Genomic DNA, 23161 nt, shown 5'->3' with positions numbered 1-23161 from the left:
GGCACGGCCCGGCACGGCACGGCCCGGCACGGCACGGCACGGCCCGGCCCGGCACGGCACGGCACGGCAGGGCACGGCCCGGCCCGGCACGGCACGGCACGGCCCGGCACGGCCCGGCACGGCACGGCCCGGCCCGGCACGGCACGGCCCGGCACGGCACGGCACGGCCCGGCACGGCCCGGCACGGCACGGCCCGGCACGGCACGGCACGGCACGGCACGGCCCGGCACGGCACGGCCCGGCACGGCCCGGCACGGCCCGGCACGGCACGGCCCGGCCCGGCACGGCACGGCCCGGCACGGCCCGGCCCGGCCCGGCACGGCACGGCCCGGCACGGCCCGGCCCGGCCCGGCACGGCACGGCGAGCCCCGCGCGGAGCGGCCGCGCCTGGCCGGGGGAGCGGCGGGACCCGCCCCGGGACCCGCCCCGGGACCCGCCCCGCCCGCGGCCGCGCGATGACGTGCGGCGGGAGCACCGCCCAGCCGGAGGCAGCGGCCAGAGCGCGGGTCGGCGCGGAGCTGCCGCCGCGTCCCCCGGCCGGCGCCGCCGTGCATGGGGAGGGAGCGGGCGGGACGCTGCCTGCGCGCCGCGCCGCACAGCCGCCGCCGCGGTGAGTGGGGCCGGCGGGGCCCGGGGGCGGCCGGGGGGTGGCCGGGGTAGCGGCGGCACCGCAGTGTTCCGCGCCCCGTCCCACGGGCGGGGGCTTCCCCTTCGGCGGGCGGGGGCGGGCGGGCGCTCGGGAGGCGGGCGGCACTGCCCGCAGGGCGCTGTGAGCGGGGCACCGCGCTGGCGTCCTCCTCCTCCGTAAACAGGGCTCCCGGGGGGCGGGCCGGGGCCGACCTGGGCGGCGGGGACGCTGGAAGTGCGGCTGCCGTGCCTCGTCGGTGGAGGTGCTGTGTATTGCGGGAGAACTTCCTCGCGAATGCTTATTTGTGCCGTGAAAAAAAAAAAAAATCTCTTCGCAGAAGGAGGGCAAACAGTCACGAAAACACACATACGTGTTTTTTCTCTATTTATCTGTGTTGGACTTGCTTCTGCGTGGGGGAAATGTTCCGTTAGGTGTGGGTTGTGAATTAATGGATTTGAATAATTTTCACTAGTTTTTTTTTTTTGTTGTTGTTGTTGAGAAAAGAATTTCAGATAAAACTTCCTCAGGTTGTTTTTTTCGATTTTTTTGGTGTTTGTTTGTTCGGTTTTTTGCAACTGAAGTCTAATTAGAACCTGACTGTGGTATTGTCTTCAAATTTCTCCTTTCTGTAATCAGTGACAGGTGAGAAAATAACACCTCTCTTTGGTTATTCACAAAATGTTTTATGCTGAGAATTGTTGACTATTGCTTTTGGCTGCTGGACAGAAGGAAACTTAATTGGAAAGATTGTCGTGGCTATTAACAGTTTTGAGTGTTTTTGCACTTGAGATTATTTGCTTCATGGTCAGTGTTTGTGTACATCTTAACTCTGTAAAGGTTACCAATTTAGTATCTACTTCATTTATTCTAGTGCTAGTTAAATGTGATGTGTATGTAACTAGGTGAGAGCAGTATTTCTTAAGTTTCTATTTTATGGAAAATCAGTATTGAGAGAAGACTATAGAGAGATGGGTACTTAAAGGTATTTTAGATCAGTTATATGGGTTAACTTTCTTTTCCTTTCCTGCATCTCAGTCTTCGTTCATTCTCAGTCTTCTTTCTTCTGCTTGTTGAGAATGCATCCAGAGTGACTTACATGGTGTAAATCTAGACTTTTAAATTAAACAGTTTCAGTATTATTGTATGAAATAACAGGGATTTTAAGCAGTGGTGTACTTTCCAGGGAAACCTAAATTTGGCCTATTTACAGATTCTCATTTTTTGTAAGTGCCAACAACAGCAGCATGGGGAAGGAGTATTTGCTGCTGAGAGAGGAAGTTGTAAGGAGCAAGAAGTACATGGAATGCAGAAAATAGTCCAACCTACTTGTTGGTCAAATCAGACTGACTGGAACTGCAGAATGGAAAATGAAAGGAGGCTGCTACCGCCTTTTACTTGTAGCTGTTCAAAGTGATGATTAGGCCAATAAAACTTGAAATCTCTGTAGAATAACTATTTCCAGACTGTGTGGGGTAATATTATGCATGACCACAGAACAGTATTAAGTAGATGATACTGCCATGTGCTACTAGCAGTGGCATCATCTTTCTGAAGTTAGGAGAAAAGCAGTTGCTGAATGAGGTTGTTGCTTTGCCATGGGTTTCTTTTTATCTCAGCTTTGGGTCAATTTTGCAGTTTTACCTCATGTAAACAAAGAGCGAAATGACAATGTTTGCAGTTACAAGAAATAACCTGAGATCTCACCTGAAAGAGGCTTAAAAGGGGAAAAAATCAGAAATGCACTAGTATTAAACAGAGCCAGTAATTAAATGGTGTTCATTATGAATAGAAGAGCATCGGAAGTTTAAAAAATTGCAGTTAAAAAGCAGTTAACAGAATTGGCCGTGCAATAATATAACAAGAATTTGTTCTAAAAAATGGTGTTCTAAAAAAAAACCCCAAAAACAACTGGAAGAAGGCAACCAAAATCTGGCGTCTTTTTTTAGAAAAGTAATTGGAACTAAGTAAGTAGGAGGTTGAACTAGATGACCTCCTGCGGTGTCTTTCAACCCAAATTGTCCTAGTGCTCCTGTTCTGTTACAGGCTGGCATTTTTGTTGTAACACAGCTGCTACTTTATACCGAGGTTTGCATGCAAATGTTACCACTGCCATTAGGCAAGTACACTGTTATATCTTTTTATTTGCCTTAATAGAGCTTCTGTTTCAAAGCTTCTGACCCTGGCTGTGCACTGATTTTGGTGGATTTTTATGTGTTCATATGTCCCATGGGGTTCTCAGCATGAGCCCAGTAAGATGACTAATGTGAGTAATACTAGCATGATCTAAGTCAATGTTTGAGCTCATTGCTTACGTTTGTATTTCTTTAACTTGCTTCAGTTAAAATTTCTTTATCAAAAGGTGAATGAGGAGCTTTCTTGAATTTCTGAATATGAGATTTTCAAAATTGTTCTGGAAGATAGGTCTGTCTTTATGCAGATGTGAAAAACGGTAAAAAAATGTGAATATTCAAAGAAGCTCCTTAATAATAGTTCTGCTGAGGGAACTGCAATCGAGTTTTATTTGCTGCATACAAATAGATGCCTTCTGCTGCATACTGCATTCGTCTAGAGAATAGACTGTGCACCTCAGTACAGTGCGAGCTACAAGGTACAAGTGTAAAGTAGGTTATCACTGTCAGTTGCCACCTGTAAGATGCTCAAAGAAAAAGGATGATGCCTCACTCAAATGTCAAGCACTGTGGGTTATGCAGCACTGGATGTACAGAGGTCTGGTTCATGTGGGCAGTGATAACCCTAGTGTTACTTAGAACGGCTTGCCTAGAAGGCAATTGTCCATGTAATTTTGGTTACCTAGTTAGTGTTTTACACAATCAAAGCTGAATCTTTAAATCTGATTGTAGGGGAAAAAAAAAAAAAAAAACAAAAAACAAAAAACAAAAAGAAAAAGGTCCAATCTGGTGCAGGCAACTATTGATTTAAAATCAATAGAAATATTGTCCTTTTCTGAGGTGAGTTGTCTCTGCATCTGTCTTTGACGATGGCTTCCACAATAGTATTACAGGGTTCTTTTTGTTGTTAGTAGATTGCTTTTTAATCATGGTTGCACATTTCCTTTTAGTAAGAAGACAGGCGTTAGTCTTGGTGCTTTGATTTTCTGCCTTCTTGGTTCTCTTCTGTTTTTGTGTGGTGATTTTTTTCACGGGTGGGGGAAAGGGGGTATATGTGTGTTATTTTCTTTTTCCTTTGAGTCTTTACTATTTGTTCATAGATCATACAAATCTATGAACTGATTATGTTTTTCTGTGTTTTTTGTGGTTACACAAAAGACAATATTCCAGGTGAATTGAGAGTCTTTTCAATACCTTTCCTTTTTTCATCAGAACACTTTTTCTTGTCTCATGTGTGCCTGTATTAAGCAGAGATTCTGTTGAGCTGCACATCCTGTGAGTGGTTTTTTTGTTTTTCTGCTGACATTTTGCTTAAAATTTAATGTCACATGGGAATAAATGCAAGTTATTCTTTCAGGGGTTTATTATTTTGTGTTTGTTGACATCAGATGTTATCTATCTTCTGGTTTTTTTGCTTGGATATCTCTTAGTTTTGATCCTGCTCAAGTCTCATGTAAGCTGCTTATCACCAAAGTTGTTTTTAGGCTAGGACTCTGAAAGTGCTTATATGCTTGCATAAATATGTATGGTGTGGTATTTCTTGCTCTGCATGCAACCCCACGTGGGATCTTTTCTGAAATACACCCCAGTTCTTGATCTGTGTGTTGTTAGTGGTGTAAGGTTCTTTATCAACTGTTCACTGGAGCTGATTTAGCTGGTATTACCTTTATCTTATGCTTATGTGCTTGAGCAGCTGCAGTAGATTTCAGGACTTAAGAAGTGCTTTTACAGATGTTTTAATATGATACATGTTCAAAGTGTGATTAAAGTTATTTGCATATATTATTAAAAATTTAAAATGCTTCTTTATGTGACTTCATTGGTCTCAGGGATTTATTTTTTATAGTCTTTAGTGAGAGTAACTATCAAATCAATTTAAATAATTTTTAGGCCATTTTTGCACAGTCTATATCATCATGTTCACCAGAAACAATGTAAGAATTTTGAGGGGTTTTTGGTGGGCAGTTAATATCTTAGAGGACTAGTACAAGTATATAGGTCTAGCATGCTTTAAATGAATATTTTTCATCTCTGGTATCCATTAGTCTTATTTGGCTACAAGGACTTCATAGTTATGATGAAAATGTTCATCGGTATTCAGTGTGTCATAACACTGGCTACAGCTTGGGCTTCTAGTACTGTCAGATATTTCTAAAGTAAGAAACCCTTTCGCTTCTAAATATCTAGTCTTGATACATAAATATACAGTACATTTGGTACCTGTATTTATTCAACACTTCCTTTTAAAGGCCTCAGTTATTCAAGTATATTTGTACTGGAAGGCCTCTTAACTTCAACATGAAATCATGGGATTACTTGCATGGATTTAGCTACGAAGATAGGGCTGCAGGTGGTATTTGAGTTATGTATTAGGTAAAATTTGACTGGGAGACTAGTACAAGAGCATTTGAGAACAAAGACAATTGAAAAACAAACATGAATTCCTGATGAGAGAGGGGTTTATAAATCATAAAGAGGGAATTATAAACCATGAAGTCATAGAGATCTAAGAATAAGGTGGAGTTGTAGTTCTGTGATGTGTATTAAGTGTTCTCTTAACTTTCTTTTTTCTCAAGACATTTCTTTCCTTAGCCTCTCACAAACACTGGAATTTGCTGCTCCCTTGGTTGTGTAAACACATCAGCTTTTTGTAGGGAGGTACTGTAAACTGTATCACTACTGACCTAAGTTAAGATTAATTTTTTCTGTCTCATTTGGAACAAGTGGCACAAGGGAAAGGGAACGGACAGGATAACTTAAGCTGGTTTGCAATGTCAGAGAAAATGTTGTGTAATCACATCCTGGATAACCCCAAAGATGCACTGAGCTACAAAAGAAATGTTGCGTTCCCAGTGGAATTGGAGGGCAATGGATTGCACAAGACACAGATCCTCAGCTGTGGGCAGTAAAGCGTGTGTCAATCCAATAGCTGGCTCCCAAAAGACAGACTTTGGAACTACTGTAACTACTGTGTAAATAGGTGCATGGTTATCTTTCAGTTGCCATATACCTGGGTCTTCATAAACCTTTGTAACTATGCTCTCTGTCAGGAGGCTTGTGAAAATGTACTTCTGATGGCTTTTATCCTAACCTAGTTTCTTCAGTTAAAGATGATTTCAAGGTAGTTGGTTAACATTAGGGCATTCTATTCCTATGTGTCTTTTCCTCCCTAAAATTGGAGCCTAGCACATTAAAACCATGTTTTGGACGTTGAGAGAGTGATGAACTTGTAGTGAATTTCAGTGAATATTTCATAAGCACGCTCACAGGAGCTGGGGAGAAGCATGTTAGATTTAAGTTTGTGATAACAGGAGTGCAAAACTTAGTAAAACAGACAGGCACTGTGCAAAGTGGATGGGAAAATGAACCGAAGTCTTCAGTTTTCATTGTTATGCATTGGCAGACCTAAAGGCAGTGTGATGAAATAGATGTGCATCAAAGTGGAGAATAAATAAACCGGGAGATTTATTTGGCTGAGGTTTAAGGAGATTACACTAGTATCACTCAGAACCAAATGAATTTGAAGCTATGTTTGCAATATAATTGCTTGTGTGATTGTAACACACATAGTTCATTTTTCAGCAGTTGGAAGCCACAGCAGCTTAAACCATACAGGACACTGAGAGTTTCACATGGCCTTTGCTACATATGAAGCTGGTTCAAATGTATTAACAGTGTTTAGAAGGATCTCTTTAGACTGCAGCACCCTTAAGCCCTGTCATCATTTTCTTGGGCTTTGATATATTTTTCCAGGTTTCTTTCCAAAGAACTCTGCCACTTGCTGAGATTGCTATCTTATTGTCCTGGTTTCAGCCAAGACAGAGTTTATTTTTCTGCAGTAGCTGCAAGGAGCCTGGAGCCATGAGGCAGCGTCTAGATTGTTATTCTATACTTCATCCTGTCCAAAGTAGGGGGATCTCGCTTCTGGTAACTTGGGGCCTTTGGGGAGTGTTTTGTATGTAAATCACCCACTTTTGTACATTTTTGTTATTAATACTGTTGCTATTACTGTCCATTTTCTTATCTCATTGCTGTTTCCAGTAAATTGTTCTTACATGACCTGTAATCTCTGCCTTTTGTTTCTTTCACTGGAGTGGGACATGGAGGGAGCAGCCTGGGTTTCTTTTTAGTAGGAGTACCAAACTGGGAATACCATTCCTAAACCATGAAACTTACCAATAATTCTACCAGTGAACTGACAAAGCTGAATTTTAAATTCACTTTGGAATGCAAAAGTGTTTTTACTTTGTTTTTTGGTGTTTTTTTTTGGTTTTTTTTTTTTTTTTTTTTAAAGATTATAGTATTTGTCAAATTTTTTTGTGGTTTGGTGAGTTTTGACACAATTTTTTTGAACTCTTGAACCTGAGGTAAAATTTTTTGGGAAGGCTGAGAATACATGATGTCTCTTTATGTAATTTAAGTTGTTGTGATGTGATTGTGCAGCTGCTGTAACTGTGCAGAGTGGTGAAATAATATTTTTAATCAGACTTTTTAGAAGGATATTTGAAGTTTGTCATGACTTTATATTTCAGGACGTTAATTGCATGCAGTAATATGCTAGAAGGCATTGACTGTCTGGTTTTTTTATCCTTACAGTAATCTTGTGGACTGCTCAACCAAATTCAATGAAAGGCCGTTAAGCAGCTTTATATTTAGATTTTTTTGAAGCCATTTCTGGAAATACAGAAAAGTGTTAGTTTTGAACAACATGTAGGGCACTTGGTGTTTTGTGTTAATGTGTCAAACTTACTTTACTTCCTCTCTGACATTTGTAGTATGTCTCGGATAAGAAATCCAGTATTATTTTGAGTTGATACACTGTAGCTGAAGTGTTTCTAAGTGAGAAAGCCTTAGGAGAAGTCACTTTCATCATGCAGTTAATAGGTTAAATATATGTGAAGCCAGGAAAATTGATGATCCTCTTTCATGCTCAGGGGACATGCAGAATGAAAACAGGAGCATATCATCCCTGATTGTCAGTGGACAGGCAGGCAGCTAATAGATATGAAACAGAAATCTTTAAATTATTGTTTGTTTTGAAGAAAACCATTTGGAGTCTATAGTTACAATTCTGCTAAAGCCTAAATTTAGTCAAACAATGTAACTTTTAGTTAAAGACAGATATTGTATGTATAGAACCACAGAATAATTTAGTGAAGAGGGGACCTCAGCTGGTTTCTGTTTCTAAGTTCTGCATAAAGCAGGGTCAGTAAGGAAGACATAACAGGTATGAAAGCTGTATCCAGACAGGTCATTAAAATCTCCAAGGATGGAGACAGCACATGGGCTGCTGGGCCATTCTCTGGATATCAGACTTTCTCTTTATATCCTTTCTGAGCATATTTCAACTTACTCCTGTTGTCTCTTCTGCTGTGGATGGAGGACAAGCGCTTGGCTCCACCTTCTCAAAAACTTCCATGATGGTACTGGGAACTGTTGGTAGGCTCCCCGAGTCTCCTTCTGGTGGAGTAGACCCTGCTTCCCAGTCTGTCCTCATAGGGTCTGTGCTACAGCCTCCAGCTGTGTTGGTGGCCTCTACTGCGAACTTTTTCTTGTTTGCCAGTGGTTTTTTTTCTGTGTTAGGGTGGTGGAATAGGACCTAGACACAGAATTTTAAATTCAGCTAAGATCTGAATATTAGCAGATTTCCAAATAAAAGCTAGGACAGTAGGTGGGCAGAGACTTTCCAACAACCAGACTGGGAATATATTCTTCTCCCAATTGGTGTGAAAATAACCATACGATAATGAACTATGATTGTTTTAAATCCTTGAAAAGGATACTGTGACTAGAAACATGCTGTTCAGCTCATGTAATTGACTGGGCATTCATTCTTTACTGTACTGTGCAGGTTGAAAAATGTGGTATATTTTGATAAATTTATTCAGTTATATAACTTTTTATAAGGATTGTATTTAGTAATGTCAACTGTAGTTTTTTTCAACAGTTTCCTATGTTTTTGTTATATTTCAATTTTAGAAATGCAGTATGCCCATTGCATATAGTAAGTTAAGAATTGCTATAGTTGAAAACTACAGCCAATGTGCTTTTTGGCATAATGTAATAAATTAAAATTCAAAGTCTTGGTTGAACTCATTAAGTTCCATCACTTCTTACATATAAATGCACCATAATGTGTCTTGTTTAATTAAAAACATTTGTGCGGAGAACTACTTGGCTCCTTGAGTGATTAAACACGTGGAACACCAGTTTAAAAAGTAAATGTGCAATGTGAGCGTAAAATGTTATTAATTACTAATAACATATTAAATAACATTAATATAAAACAACATATTAATATCACAATAGATGTTCTCTTTAATTTCCATCATAACTTAAAAAAGATATTTTTTTTGTTTGAATAAATGAATTTGTCTGGCCATTAGATTGCCAAGTACTTAATTATGTATTACACGCATATCACACATGTATTTATATCTGTGAGTTTGGTGGTTTGTTTTTCTTGGGGGTTTTTTGCTTATTGGGTTTTTTGTTTGTTTTGTTTTTTATTTTGGTTGGTTTGTTTTCTTTTAATTTTCTCTTTGCATCTCTTAAGATTCATGGACTGTTAAACCAGCTGGAACATTTGGAGTGCTATGGTCTATTGTTGTTGTCAGGTCATTAAACTTCAATCTGTTGAGAGCAATGCATTCTGTTCTGCTGGAATGAGTGTCTTCTAGAACTGGTTACAAGGGTGTGCCAGTGCAATTTGGTTCTTTCATCAGCCTAGATTCCTGAGTGCAAGTTCACAAGTCAAGTTTTAATATTTACCTTTCTTAACAATTTCTCTGTAATCTCATTGCATACAAATAAAGTTAATTGTGGAATGCAGGTTTCTTCCCTTAAGGAACATAAATATATGTATACATGGATCCATATGTAATTTTTTTGCATAATTTAATGACCTTTAAATTTGTTTAATTTGGACCTTGTCCTAGTGATATTATTTGTGTCTAAAATTCTTCCATTTCTTACTGAGGTTTGCTTTTGTATTTGAGGAGCTAAGGATATATGTAATGTAAGAACATTTGCCTTCTGTTTCCACTTCTTTTTGGTTTATCTTGCTTTTGAAAGTGCACGTTCCTGACTCTTTTCTTAGTATAATGACCTGAATTATTAGGCTGCTTTCTTGATTATTAAATATTAAGGGGAAAGAAGAAATTTTAAGAAATCCCATAATTAAGCAAAATAATACCTTAATTACTTCCCCTGTTAGGCAGAGGTATATGTTCAGAGGCAGTAAACATGCATGGATTATCACTATGGTGTTACTGGCTGAAACAATATTTTGCTTATTTCTGGTTAAGAAGAAAATCCTGTTTCTCATCTAAAAGCTGAGTTCTTTATAATACATTACGCTGATTCTAGAATACTTACCTGTTGTTTGCTACAGTATCTTTCTCATCTAGACATCATTTCCAGTTACTCACTGAGCCTCTAGAGGAAGAAACTAAGCAAACAAAACTGCTGCACTTTCTTTTGCTGTTAGGGAAGTAAGAAGGTAAATCGTTGTCACCAATGACATTTAGAGGAGAAAGAAGAGAAACTAAGGGAAGAAAATAATAAAGTCATCCTGGCAAAAACATACAAGATGCAGCAACAAGGTTAAATAGGCTTGTAGACTCATTTGGTAAGCTTACATAGCAAGTGGTAGGAAAAAAAGTTTGTTTAAATTGTTAATTTGTATTTTCTATATACTTTGCATTTTATATATATGAATGATACTGCACCACACACAAGATAACTATTTTGAACTTATAAATAAGATGGTCTTAGTCAAAGACGCTGGGATATAATATTATATATATAAGCTTATAAGCATAATATAGCCTTACTGTTTCTCAATGGTTGCATTTTTAGTATTTTAAGAAAAGGAATTTTCTTCTTTTGTCACAACAGCAAAAATATTTCTGCAGCCCTTTCTCAGACTAATGGAGCATAAGGTGAACTTACAGACGGAACCAAGAACTCAGTAGGATTTGGAAATAATATGGCCTTCAAGTAAGGAGGGAGCAAGAATGTAAAGAGCTTTGTCTCATCATTCCTCCAGATGCTTCTCTGTTCATTATCTTCTTTTTATCTCTTTACTCTTCTTTTTCAGAACTTTTCTCTCATGTTCAGCTCCATCTCTCATGTTGAGGCTTTGTTGCTTTCTTACATTTTTTTCCTCTGGTCTGATTAATGAAACAGCCATTCTGCTCTGGATCAAGCAGGTTTTAAGATTGCTTTCTGATCTTGCCAGTAGTCAATGTCTGACCTACTTGGAATCAAACTTCATGGCCCATGTCTAGCCAAGTATTTGTCTTTCAGTTTACATTGCTGAATCAACCATGTGTCTTTCTGGATCTGTTGTCCTCATATTTACTATAGCAAACTCCCCAGTCAAGTTTTGAGTGCCTCTGGAGAGAAAATGGGAAGAAAATAAAATAACCAAAAAGCACTTTACAGCACATTAAATGTTATTAGGCTTGCAAGCTGGGCTAACTTGTATTAAAATTGTTTGTGGGGCTGGAAAATGGATTTTCAGTTGGAGGAGAACTGTTGCTGGTTTTGAAGAAGAAATTAGTTTTGATTTGTTAGTGGAAAAAACAAATTGCTTGTGAAAAACAGAGTGTGAAAAGACTCAGTTTTGTTAGCCTCAGAAGGTAAGGGTGTGGTATTTTGATTAGAATTTCTTTTGAAGTGTGAGGAAGGAGAAGTATTGATATTTTGTCTGGAAGGAAAACAGAATCTGGCAGGTTGCTTGGTAGTAGGGGAGAACTGATGTTAATCTGGATATAAGGGTAATGGTAGGAAGTCAAAACGTATTACCAATGAGGGAAAGAAAATACAAATGATAGGTAATGAAGAAGGTGTAAGAAAACCTGAAATTAGTCCAGTTGGTTAGAACATGACGCTAATAATGCTGAGCTTGTGGGTTCAGTCCCCACACAGGCCATTCACTTAAGGCTTTGGGCTCGGTGATCCCTGTGTGTCCTTTCTAACTCAGAGTATTTAGTGATTCTTAAAGTTACAAGTGTCCTTGGTTTGACTGTGATGTGTCACAAAAGTGAACTGAATGTTCTGTGACGGTGTGCCTAGGTGAGTGGTTCTGTGTGAAAATACAGATGGGTGCAAGTCCTTGTATGCCTTTTTAACTTTACCTGTTACTGTACATGTTTAAGTATTCCACCAGTAGTAACTGTTGGAAAGTACTGTGTAATGTCCAATTTCAGTGCAGCTGCTGTGTTGAGAGTGGAGAGGTCCTTTGTGATAAGACTTTGGAAATGTTTTTTTATAACTTCAGTATAGACAATTGATGTAAGAAAAGGTTGATTCTGGTAGGTGATTGAAGCAGGTATTCATGCTATCTGCCAAGTGTTTTGCTCAGTTTTGATTCACCATGGTTGAGGATCAGGCACTCTGGCTGTATGTGAGCATTAACGATTTCATAATCTAAACTGAATTTTTCTCTAAACTAGTGTTTATTTCTTTAGAAATTGCTGTATCTTATATATGTGTGCACACATTCCTTACTTCTTTTTCACCAATACCTTTATGGTTTCTTGACAGGAGAATAAGCAGAAATATGTATTTCAGATTGTAGTCCTTTCATTTTTTAGTCCATGTGATGGAATTAAGTATTAAGCAGCTTAATAAACCTTTTATTTATGACATCTCCATCTACTGACACAGATCATGTACAGGATTGGTTTTGCAATTACAGTTTGTGATCACTCATTTCCCACTTATTCTTACATACTTTAAAATAAAAGTTTTGTTTTATTTGTGTAATGGATGAGGCCCTTTTGGAATCATAATTAAAATATTGGATCACAGTACTTATTCACTTGGTGAATTGCTACATAATATAACTGCTTGTTACTGAAATAATAATTACATACCCATAAGTGTACTGCTGTAAATGCTGTGTTTACTGTAAAATGTTATACAATGCTGTTGTTTTTATGAGATGGCATCTTTAATAGGGTGTCATTATAAATACATAATATTAGTCATTCTGTATTTTAAATTATGACATGCCTCTGTTTCATGGAATATTGGAGTCAGTTCTAGGTAATGAGTAGAATGCCATATGCTTTCAGAATGTGGTAGAATATTTCAAATGTGTTATGGTCAGTGCTACTGTTTCTACTAGTTTCAAAACATTTCAAAAGTAATCTTGGTGTTCAGCAAGTAGATCATCAAAGTGCTACTGTTGGACTAGTTCACACAAAGTCTGGCTTTAGCAAATCTCATTATATGATTACAGCCATACTTAAAACATTAAATTGTGTGTAAGAAAGAAATGGCAGGTCAGCTGTGGATTGCACAGACTGTGTGGGAGTGTCAGTTTAGTAATTTGTCTGTCTTTTAATTTTTGTCTTTGTAACATGAAAATCCTAGCTGACTTAAGAACATCATTTACTGTCAAAACTACTATGATAACAGATGCATGATATGTAGACTTGATAACAGCAACACATCATTTGACATCTGCAATGGTGTGTTTCTTTCACACAAAAACCCAGAAAAAAAACCCCTCTTATGTAATTTTTAACTCCATAATAGTGCTGGAACTAATGAAATCAGTAATCTAAACTTCATCACAGGTAGAAATTAACTAATTTGCAGTGCAGAAGTAAGGAAAAAAGGCTGCTTTCTTTGTCGCAACACTACCTTTAGTGATTACATGAAAATTACTTTTCTAGAACCTTTTTCTAGATGTATTTCCTTTATATAAATTTTTAACTTGTTTCCCCATTAGAAGTCACTTTTTGGGTGTTGCTTGTTTGCAGATAATTCTGTCTTTTAAAGTTCAGTTGTGACATAAATGGCCTGATCAATAATTTCTACTTGCAGTGGTTAATTTAAAATTACTGACTTGAGAGCCGTTACACAAGAAGACACTGAAGATTATCGACTCTGAAAGCAACTTGCATGCTCTTGAGTGATAAAGAAATGAAATACCAGGGAGAGCTGGCTCTTTTGTTTTCTACTAAAAGGAAAAAAAAAAACCAAACCAAACCTCTCAGAGGCAGAACAGGTTCCTTTGAGGAGTCCAGCTGCTAGGAGAAGAAGGAGGAGATAGGAAATGGAGAATGCCCTGAATAAATAAAGGAAAAGGAACTTAAAATGAGGAAGTTTTACAAAATACAGAATAGAACAGGGATATAGAGTGAAGTGGAAAGAAGAAAAACAGGTTTGTTATTCCTCTCCTTTGTTTCCTTTTGCCTTTTTCAGGGCAGGGAGAGGGTTATGATATATAAAAGAGAAGGGAGAAACAAAACCAGAAAAAAAATTGAAGGGAATTTAACTGCCAGCATAATTATAGTACTGCTGGACTAAAGGCTCAGCTTGAGAAGTATTTAGAGATTTTGCAGGACCAGTACAAGCAATATATTTGTATTTGTGTGGTAAGAGGAAAAATATTTAACCACTTGCCCAAGTCAAGCTACTGCATTGAATAAGCTCGTGAAGTAAAGGGCCAGTAATGGGACCTCAGTAGCCAAGCAAAGGCAGTACAGAAAGAACTGATTAGAGAGCAGCTATAGCTCCAGGAACGCAGTTGGACTGCCTTGGGGCAGTCTAAATCCAAAGCATATGGGTTTGCTTTGGATTTGTAAAAGGATTAAGATGTAATGGTATTTCATTTGGTTTGGTCATAGTGAAAAACACCCTTTTTTCAATAGCATGTCCATTCACCAGGATGTGGGCTCTGATGTGTGAAGCCTTTGACTGCCTAGCTGGTACCTCCTGTATTACTGACATGGCAGAAGTTTCTTACCCAATCTATCAGTTAGTCATGAATACATAAAAGCTGAGTGAAAAGGAAGACAACCATACAAGTATTTTTGCATTTGTTTGGTTATAGAGTAGAATTGCTAATAAGATGAGATAGACAGCATTAATAGGAAGAGATTTGATAAGGCTGGGATGAGAAGGTATGTGGAAGTTCACTCTCACTCTACCAACACCTCCTACAAACAAGAGGACTTAGGTCCTCAAGCAGAAAACATTTAGGAGAGAGAGGGGTTAAAAGTTTGGAGTACTGACACTTTCTTCCGTGTCAAAGGCTTAGCAGACACATTTTTGAAGGGCTCCACAAAATGGGGTTTTCAGTACTGCAGTGTCCTTTTAACAGAGTTAAAGGACAACTGAATTAATTGGAGTTGAGCTCCATAGATGAAGAATACCAGTGTGTTTTTATTTGTCATTGTTTCATTTCTAGTACTTCTGCTGCAGTGAGAAGGGGTGGCCATTAAACATCATTGTACCTATTTATTAAGTATTGTTACAGTACTTGAAGTAATTAAATACTCTATTAGAGATACAACATCTAGACAGCTTTGATCGAAGTGGGGAGTCTGTTATTTGATTGCATTCACTATAAAATAAGGTCCCTAAAATGCTAAGAATGAGAGAATAATCAAAACTGCAAATGTGCTTACAGCCATTGAAGTGGCTTTTAAGGAAATGTTTTGAAGTGCTTTTGAAGAGGATCTGCATCTGGATCACTTTTTTTTTTTTGTTATTCTTGTGTGCCTAAAAGTAATGCATATATATGCTAGAGATATATGCTAGAGATTCAGTATTGTCACTAGAAACCTGGTTTCTGCTCATTTGGAATTCAAGTTTAAATTTACATTAGATTAATATGCATAAAGCAAGTCAACAATAAAGCATGTTACATTCCCTAATCTTACTTAGCTGCAACTTGTTTAATTTGATTTCTTTTTTTTTTCTCTATGAGAATTCAAGTATGAGCCCTCACTTCTTGGGCTCTCAGCCAACATTATGAAATCAGCAAAATTTATTTGAAATCACTTGAATTCAACTATTTCCATTTTGAGGTACGTGGACATGATACAAATTTGAGTAATATGTGACTTAGGTAGTAGTTTAATAAATCGAGCCAGGTTTAATGTCTATTATCTTTTTATTTAGATTGATTTCTGAGTTATTGCTGAGGTAAGTAGGTTACTAAAAGGTCACTGTTCTAGATAAAATATCAGATGGAGCATTTTGGAGACTACTACCATTTAGCACTCACTGGATTTGTTACTTTGACAATATTTCTGTGTAGCAGGTCCTGTTTATTGTTAAAACCTTGAAGTTCTTGGTCAAAGTTTAACAAGCTTCTATGTCCCAGAACTCTCCTGCAATGTAAGCTGAATGTTGGGATAACTCCCATATCCATTTCCCCTTGAAACTTCTAAAGATAATGGAGGACTAGGGGCTGGAGGACAGACAGCGGACAGCATGAAAGAGGTTATAGTCCTTGCTTGCATTCATTGGCAGATTGAGTTACAGACACATAGTTTATTGTAGTTGCAGGGGAAGAAAAACCTTTGATCTCCAAACATTTTGCAGTTACTAACATCTCTTCCATGTTCAAGTGGGTTCTCTGATTTTTTTTTTTTTCTGTGTGTGTTTAACTGACATTACTTTCTGGATGATATAACCATCAAACCAGAAGTGGTTTTAAATCCTTTTCTATCTCTATGTAGAATCCAGAAAGAGACTATTTATTTCCAGGAATCTGTCTGCATCTCTGTGTTAAGTTTTTTCCTCCATTTGCAGATTGAGTTTGTTAGTCATTGATGTTACTTGGAGGGTAAAATATTACTTTCTCTCATGCAGTCTAGCAAAGTTTTTGTAGAGTATTATGAAGCATCCTTCAAGTCTGAGGAAAGGAATTATCTCACTTTAAAGTTTGGTCTGCACTGCTTGGGAAAAAAAAATCATGTTAGTGCAAAGAAAGTTTAAAACTGAACCAGCTACTTTGCATTTGTTTTCATTGCACAGCAAAGTTCCTATATAAAAGTAGAATTTTGGGTTAGTGTTCCTCCTTTCATATACAGGTCTTGCAGTTGTTTAGCACGCTTTTGCAAGTTAGAAACTGTTCCAGCAAGTTTAGTGACTGTGTCAAATATGTACAACTTCAACAGAGACAGCAAATGTTTATGGATTATATCCTTATTCTTTGATGTAGTCCTGAATTTTTGCAGTTGTTAAGCATTTTTGTGTTTGTAATTTGCTGTCTAGGTAGTCCTTAAACTACAGTGATCCTAAATAAATGCAAATACTATAGAACTGTACTTTTTTTTTTTTTTTGATTTCAGCCAGGTTGTGTGTAAAGTTTCCACCCACGATGACTAAGTCCTTTATATATTTGAAGTATATAAGTAAAATTGAATGTGCATAATGTTTATTATTATATGTATAAAGAACACATAATCTGATCCATATGTATAGGTACTGCTTAAAAGATGTGTTTACTGCTAAATTACATAGAAAATTTGTATTCAATTAAGCTCTCACTATACCAGAAGTTACTGTAATTACTATCTTTCAGGGCATGCTCAATTTTTTCCTAAGCATAACCCACGTTTTTCTTGAGTATCTAACTTAACACTGATATCATGAAAATGCATTTATTTTAAAATAAAGTTCTATTTGAAAGGCTTCCATCTAATTTTGTCTGATTGTGCATTCCAGTTCAAAGCTTCTTAATACTAGATAATTCCAACATTGGCATGCTGGAAAAACTTCAGTGAAGTGTTGCCAAAGATGAATATGGCTGGAGTACATGATGTACTGTGGGGTGAGGGAATTGTATTTTCATTTGGAGAAGTCTAAGGAGACATCTGTTTGTTGTCTTCAGCTACCTGATGAGAGGCTATGAAAAATATGCATCTGAACTGTTTTGTGAAGGTACAGGGTGTTTGGATGAGAGAAAACAAATGCAAGGAGCATGGGAAATTTTTGTTAGGTATTAAGGAAACAATTTTCAGCAGGAGGTCAGTCAAACAAAGGAACAAGCTGCTCAGAGAAGTCATGAACTATCCGCCTCTGAACCTGGTAAATATTTTGCTAGATAGGTTTTGAGCCTGGCATAATTTGACCCTGTTTTGTGTAGGGGTAATAGACCAAATGGCCACCATAGGTTCCTTCCAACTATATTAATCTATGATTTATTATTATCATTATAATTGTAGTTTTTATTATTAATCTGTTCTTTTTTTCACTTTCACATGTAATAATTGTGACTTTCAGTTTTGTTGCTATATAAAAATGGTTTATTGCTTTACACCAAAGAAAATATTTGCTTAAATTGCACCTGTGTATGAATAATCATAACACTAGAGTAAATGATATTGCTTGGCTTTGGGTCCCTTTTGATTATTACTTTGAGATTCTAATTAGTGTGTCTAACAGCCTTTCTAAAGTGTGGGTTTTTTCTTGTTTCTCAAAGTGGAATGCAATGAGATATTAAGTCTAAATCCCTGTAAATGTCTGCTGAACCTGTATGGATATTCGTGGTTTAGTTAAATGCCTCACTATGTAGAAAGTATGCTCATGCTCATATGCCTTTTTTCTGTATGAAACCTTTTGTTTTCAGATTTCCCATGAGTATCTTTCTAAGAAAATAGAAGTTTCCAGCCACAAACCAGTATTTTGTTAACTCTGCTGGTTTTTCTGCAGATTTAGAGAAACTTCAGTTTTCTGTGGTGCATTTTCAAGTAGGATACATTTTCAGCTCAGTGTATGGCAGTTAGAGTGGAGCATGTTCTCATACATGTCTCTGTGTCTGTGCTAGCAATCCTGTGGTTTTGGAATGAAAAAAATGTAGAAAACTTCAGCAAATGCTGAAAACTTTTAAATAGTACAAACTGAAACTGTTTTACAGAATGTTGTGCCAGTACAAAGAAAAGTGCTGAGCAAGTAGGGAGAAATTAGGAGTCCCAGGAGAATAAGACTAGCTTTACAGAGTTTTACAGATTTAAGCTAATCTGAAACCCATGTAATCAAAAACTAGACTGCACTAACCTTCATATTTGAGACTTTTCTTTCCTTAGTAAATTTAGGTACTAGAGTTAGTTAATAGTTAAATAATTATGGTAATCTTAGGTTTTGATGATGTTAGAATAGCAGTGTGGCTGGTTTTGTAGGCATTCGAAGCTAGTTAAGTTTCTTTTTAAGGTCTGAACATAGCTCTTACAGGTAAATTTTCAAATAAATGCCCTTAGTTCACTGTACTTTTTTTTTTTTTTTCCATGTTTCTAGAATAGGTATTTTTCACAGTTCCTCTGGTTTTTAATGGGGTTTAAATGGTTAAATGTATCTATTTATGTACTAGCATGTATAACATGTAGAGGAGTTAATGGGAAAGCTGAGAATTGAAGTGAGGTTTGTTTGGACTTCATCAATTACATGTTCATCTCTTGCGCAGTCAAAAGATTTCGTTTGAATTTGCAGTAATGTTAGCACTGGCCTCCCCTGCTTCCACAGCTTTGCCAGCAGCTTATGTATTTCAGTAGTGTAAATTGTGTTGCTGTTTTTAGGAGTGCCACTTTCATATATGAACTTTTTCAGAACTCTTCGTAACTGCATTCTTCTCATGTGTTGCCAGGAGGCCTACCACTTTTGTATGAGAATTGAACAAATGTGTTTGTGTGGGTTCAGTTCTTTTGTCAATCTATGCATGTACCACATCTGCATAGCTTATGTCTTACATTGTTAATTAAAGGCTGCTCCTACTGCTGTTCCAGAAGGTCTGTGTTGACTGGTGCCCCATTTGAGATGCAGGCTTTCCAGTTCATGCAGCTCTCTCTGCTGGTCAGCCTGGATAATCAGTTATGCCTCCATAAAAGCACTGCCAGGGTTTTTCCTTTAGCATATGCCTGTCTTTTCCTACTCAAGGGTCAGAAGTCTTCACTGGAGATCATCAGTTGCCTTCCTCCTTCTCCTCAAGTCCTTTAAAGATCTCTAGATGATTAACTTAGGTAGTTCTGCCTTACTCCATGTTGTGTTCCAGTGTGAGTCATTGTCCTTGCCAAATGGATCTGAAGTCCTACCTGATTTTGCTGCCATATTCTGTGTCTTTCCTGGGAGCAAAATGGCCTGCATGCTTTGTTTTCCTTTCTTTCCCCATTTAGCCAGTTATTTTAGTATGGAGTTGTTATTTTATGATGACTTGTCTGTCTTAGGCCATGCAATGACTGCTTATGTATGTATTTTTTCTTGTCGGAAAATACCTATCAAGTGCCCTTCTTTGAGTTTGATTTAATTTCTTGGAAGTTGACTTCATGAGTGGCTGATCATGATTCTCTGTCCTTTAAGTTAGTAAGTTACTCTGATTCCCTTCCCCATACATGACTAAGTATGTCTAGCTAGCTTTGTGTGCATTGAGTCAAAGCCACTCCAAAATGGCTGTAAATGTATTTTCATAAATAAGTTAAAGACCCTTAATTGCTGTTGCTAAAATCTCTAGTGATATTTCAGAGCTGAGGCTGGATTTACAGGTGTCACAATTTGTTAAATAGCAGTTTGAGGAAAAGAAGGAAGGAATGCTTCATATAGCTGAAAGAAACAGAAGGGGTAGACTAAGAAAGAAGTGTTTCATAACTAATGAGTTTTTTTATTGTTCAGTAGTTACAATGGAATATAGGTGTTCCAGAAATACTTACTGGTAGTTCTTCATTGTAGCAGCTCAGAGTACTAGGATATGAAAGACCAGAGAATGGTGAAGAAGGCACATAATTAGGAATTCAGGTTTTGAATCAAGAAAAATCCCTGTTCTGAATCTTCAGCAAAAATGGAGGAAAGGAATGCAATTAGGCAAAGGCTGTATTGCAGTATGCATGCAAGAAGATACCTTTCTTATGATTTGTCTGTCCAAAAAAATATGGCCCATATTTTTTAGCTTTGTTGCCAAGTTCACGTACTTGAAAATTATATGACTGTAAGCATTAATTAATTTTTCTTATCCTATCTATGCTAGTGAAGAATGTCAGTCTGTGGAAATTTTGTTGAAAGTATTGTGTATGTCTTCAGTGGGCACTGGGCTTCAAGCAAACACTGCAAGCAAAATCCAAGGAAATATGGAGTAGTAGTAAAAAGGAACTTGGTAGGCTTCACTCTGTCAGCTTCTTTTCCTGTTCAGTAGACAGTTGAATCTGGGCAGTAGTCGATAAGAAATTTATGTCACATACTGGTACTAAAGGGAAATTAAATTTTTCAAGCTCATCACATTGGTAGTGTAGGGAAATTTAATAATCACAAAATCATTTGTGATTAACTGTTACTTGCTGTGATACCGATCACAAAGCAAACACTTCACTGATTATAGAACTGCATACTATTAATAAAGATTTTTGCAATATAGACAAGTACTTGAAGTAGAAAAGCAGTTATCTTTAATTTGAATTCTTTTGAAAAACTGAAAGAAGGAGACAGGTACCTGCCTTTAAAATAGTTCTCTAATTGCCCATAAATCCATCATAAATGTTTTGATAATTGTATGTAAAACAACTGAGGAAAGTAGATGTACTGCAATTAACTTTCATGGCTGAATGGATTAAACATGAACTAAACATCCCACATGGACATTGTGGGAGGGTTTGTTGTGTGTTCAAAGTAATACAGCCTTTTTCAGACTTAAATTAGCAGGATGTCTGAGCAATCACACTGTAGAAAGATCAATATTAACTAAGGATTGTGAGATAAGTGAGAATCAGCTAATTGTGTTGCTCTTGCTTTTTGTGCTTCTGAACATCTAGGCTTGTTCTCTGCAGTCTGTGCTTTGACCTCTTCAACTTCTGTATGGCTGCACAGCCTTCAGACTCATATTACAAAAGCAAGGTATTTTGGGGTGAAAGCTGTGACAAGACACAAGGAAATGACTAACTGCTTCAGAAGCTGTTGGTAGCTGACTGTCCTTCAAGACCACCAGTGCTTAATTAGGGCACTGAAACTCGTAATAGTGATTTTATATGTTGACTAGAGAAAAGATTAGATGGCATTGATGTATTTTATAAACCAGTGGTATAACAGCTGGCACAATTTGCTGAAGCATCTTCACCACTGTGTTAGGCTGGGTGTTTTAAAAACTCTGTAGAAAACTATGTACTTTCCTTCCAGGAGGAAGCAAAACTGGTTTATCTGAGCAAGATGTTTGCACAGACTGCCCAAGAAAAGTTTGAACAGGTGTGAAATCCATACTTGTGAGTTTGTGAACTGTGCAGAAATATTTCTTCAGTTTGATTTTGTATGTACTTGGAAGAAAGCCAGATGTTTATAATTATTTATTTCATTCTTTGTGTGTTCCAGGTGATAAGGAAGTAACATAGCTATTTTGTTATCTCTCCATTCTGCTTGAGAGTAACAGATCAGAGGCTACCTAGCTGGAACCACGAGGATTAGAACTGCTTGGTTCTTCTGCAGGATTGTGTTGTTACAAGTATTTACTGTTCTGTTTTCTGTCAGTTAAGGCTAGTTGGCTCTGCAACAGGTAACATTTGCTAGTAGTTCAGACCAAACAATCTTTATTCTGTCATTAGGAACATGCAAAGCATGCTATAGACACGTAGAATTGTAAAGGTTGGAAAAGACCTCTAAGTCCAGCCTTTGACTGAACACCACCATGCCCACTAAAACCATAGCATAAATTGCTACATCTATGTCTTTGAACTCCTCCAGGGATGATGAATCCACCGCTCCTTGAGCAGCCTCTTCAAATGCTTAACAACTCTTTCAGTGAATGATTTTTTTTCATTATATACAACTTAAACTCTCTTTGCACAACCTGAGTAATTTCCCCTTGTGCTGTCACTTGACCTGGAAGAAGAGACTGAACACTGCCTTGCAACAACCTCCTTTCTCACAGCAGTTATAGAGACTGATAAGGTCACCCCTGAGCCTCCTTTTCCCCAGGCTGGATAACCTCAGCTCCCTCAGCTGCTCCTCACAGTATTTATGCTCCAGACCCTTCATGAGCTCCATTGCACTTCTCTGAATATACTCCAGCACCCCAATGTCCTTGTCATAAGGGGGCCAATACTGACCACAGGATTCAAGGTGTAGCTTTACCAGTGCCAGTAATTTGTGGCAATCAGTGCCCTGGTCCTGCTGGTACATGGCCTCTCCTGCCATGGTGGCTGAAGTTCATTAAGAACTAGCAGTCACTTCTACTGGTGTTTTTTCTCACTCCACAGTGGGAAGATTAAAACGGTGATTAAACCACTTTTTTTTTTTTTTAACATCTGTGTTAAATTGATGTTTAACAGGTCTTGCTCAAGGGCCCTACTGAAACTCCTTCAACCTTCTCCTTTTTATCTTCCCCAAATTAACTCCTGGTGTTTGGGTTTGTTTTTTTTTTTCTCCATTAAGTTATTTTCTCCTGCTTCCTCTACATTTATGTCAGTTTAAAATATGAATTTTGTGAGTTTCATTTGTTCTACCTTCATTTAAAAAAAAAAGGGCCTGAAAACGTCAGCATAGGAGGGTGGCACTTTTAATGCTTGAAGGCATGAGCTACCTCTGAAGTTTCATTCCCATGTTTTAAGAGGGAATAATGACTGAAATCTTCAGTTTAAAATTCCTAATCACTGCCCCCTGAGGCTTGGCAGTGTGATCTCCT

General features: G+C 38.1%; 1 protein-coding gene across 1 annotated transcript in view; it reads left to right on the top strand.

The window, feature by feature from the left end:
• The first annotated feature begins 474 nt into the window (after window positions 1-474).
• Window positions 475-23161, top strand: part of JAK2 (Janus kinase 2) — an 88264-nt gene continuing 65577 nt past the window's right edge. The window contains exon 1 of the mRNA XM_066339375.1: window positions 475-614. The gene's annotated coding sequence lies outside the window, so the exon portion shown is untranslated. The remainder of the gene's footprint in view (window positions 615-23161) is intronic.

The sequence above is a fragment of the Sylvia atricapilla genome, chromosome Z (assembly GCF_009819655.1).
Source record: "Sylvia atricapilla isolate bSylAtr1 chromosome Z, bSylAtr1.pri, whole genome shotgun sequence".
NCBI classification, from domain to species: Eukaryota; Metazoa; Chordata; class Aves; order Passeriformes; family Sylviidae; genus Sylvia; species Sylvia atricapilla.
The sequence above is the reverse complement of the archived record's forward strand: the minus strand, read 5'-3'. Positions and strand labels throughout refer to the sequence as shown.